Consider the following 2,607-nt stretch of genomic DNA (forward strand, 5'->3'; position numbering starts at 1 on the left):
CATTTTTAAAATAAAATCATGTGATATGTTTAATAATATACTAATTATAGAATACTAATTTTTTTTCCAAAGAAAAGTTTTATTAAGTGGATTTTCCTTAGAAAAGTCATGAAACTTTTATACACAAATCATTTCCTTTACTTCATAGTGTTTAATATGGTAAATTCTACTGCATCATTAGTCTACTTAAAAAAAATTTTTTTTAATGTTTCTTTATTATTGAGAGACAGAGCATGAGCATGGGAGGGACAGAGAGAGGGGGAGACCTAGAATCCGAAGTAGGCTCCAGGCTCTGAGCCATCAGCACAGAGCCCAATGCGAGGCTTGAACACACAAACTGTGAGATCATGACCGAGTGAAGTCGGACGGTTAACCGACCGAGCCACCCAGGCACCCATCATCAGACTATTAACAGATGCATATTAAATCTTTTTTTTTCCTTCTACACACACACAGATTTGTAAACAATCTTTGCAGGGTCCACAGTACTCACAGTAACTCTATTCTAGTACCTTTGTGATTAAGGCCCCTCAATCATCTTCTACAATAAATAAACATAGATATATTGGAATAGTGTTGCTATTGAAACAAATAAAAAATTGATTTTTAAAAATTTGGATTCAATAACAAATTTATAATTAAAAAAATGGAATGGGGGGATTTTACTCAATTTAGTTAATATTTATTTATCATCTTTTAGGGTAAGGCAAGATTCCATAACCTGCTAAAAATAGTAATTTCCCATCCTTAAGGAATCTAGAACCTACCAAAGGGATAAAATAAGTCAGAAATACTGATAAGAGGAGGCCTAGCAGCAGCCACACTAATAGTCAAAATGCCCTGGCAAAAATGGCAGACTTCCTCACTTAGCTGTGCAACAACTTTCCTCACCACTCATTCCTTGTTGGCAAAGCTGGAATTTCTCCCAGCATCTGGTCTTCCACAAACTCAGGACAGATGAGGCCCTTCACTGGCTCAGGGAATGAGTGCTCACTTCTTCGTACCAATTATGGCATCAATTACCATCACATACCATATCCACCAATACCAAATACAGCATATATTTCCCTTGCTAGTGTCTGGTTTAGGTATGGAACCTGAACAATGAATGGGGCCAAAACAAATGTCTGTTAGGAGAGGAGGAGCTTCTGGGTGTATTTATTGCAGGATATAATGCCTTGAGATATGACTGTCATCTTTGACCACTTCTAATCAAGTGACCTCTACCTCCTGATTGGTCTTACCATTGTCATTAACTAAATTAACCAGCTCTGGGACCGTCTACTTTTACATTGATGACACAGGTTTTTTGTGTGATTGTTTACATGCTTTTTTGTATATTACTGTTTTTTAGTTGCAGGTGAAAATCAATTAATGGGTCATGACTTTAACTCTAGGGTCTTCATCATGTATGCCATTCCACCAACTGTATCTTGCATGATGCAAAGCTTTTCTGGTCAGGTGTGAGAAGAATTAATTTATGAATGAATTTGTCTGGATCACACACAAACACACACACACACACACACACACACACACACTATATATATATATCCCTCAATTTACCTTCTATAGTTTATGAAAATACTGCTATTACATTTGCTCTTGTTGAGAAACATTTTAAGGTCTCAGACTTCATTTTAAGGCCAAGAGTTCAAAAAAGATATAAAATAGAAAGCAATTAAATTAATAAAAATAAACTAGGAGATACTGCTATACGTAGCTTTCTGAATCACAAAAGCAGCACAATATTAGCCAATTTCCCTCATTTCTAGATCTTTGCGGCATCTAGTTGGGTTTAATTTTGCTTTACAAAAATTAGTGATCATCCTATGTATTTTGTGAAACTTGTCATGGAATTTTCATCTATTGCTATGTAATTTGGCTGCTAATTCCTTGACCTCTTTTATAAAAACAATGTTTGTGTCCCCTTCTCTTACACAAGAGATATGTTGAAGCCCTAACCTCTACTGTGACCATATTTGAAGATTAGCTCCTAAGGAATTAGTTAAGGTTAAATTAAGTGATAACAGTTGGACTCTGACCTGATAGGATTACTGTCCTTTTAAGAAGATGCTCCAGAGACCTCTCTTCCCTACACAAGCACATATACACAGAAAAGGTCCTGTGACACATTGAGAAAGTGGCAATCTGCAAGAAAGGAAGAGAGTTTTCACTAGAAATCAGACTGACTAATATCTTTATCTTGTACTTCCCAGCCTCCAGGCTGTGAATAAATAAAAGTCTGTTGTTTAAGTCACACAGTCTTTAGAAACTTGTTGTGGCAGCCTGAGCTGCCATATTTGGTCTGGAGACTTAACAATGGGTGTTATCAGCTAATTTTATTTCAAAATACTTCTCTATTGGGAAGAATCCACTTTGTCCTCATCTAAAATGTCTGATTCTTCTAGAACATATATAATACTTGAGGAGTAAGATATAAGAGTAAAGGGATAAGAAGAAAAGAATGGTCATTTGAGTTGCAAAATATTAATATCTGTAAATTTTGCTGTTTATAAAAAAAAGATTGATACAGTCTCCCTACAAATAAAATAGTCCTGTGTTCAAAAATAAATAGGGGCACGTGGGTGGCTCAGTTGGTTAAGC

Source organism: Neofelis nebulosa, chromosome Y, assembly GCF_028018385.1.
Source record: "Neofelis nebulosa isolate mNeoNeb1 chromosome Y, mNeoNeb1.pri, whole genome shotgun sequence".
Lineage (NCBI taxonomy): Eukaryota > Metazoa > Chordata > Mammalia > Carnivora > Felidae > Neofelis > Neofelis nebulosa.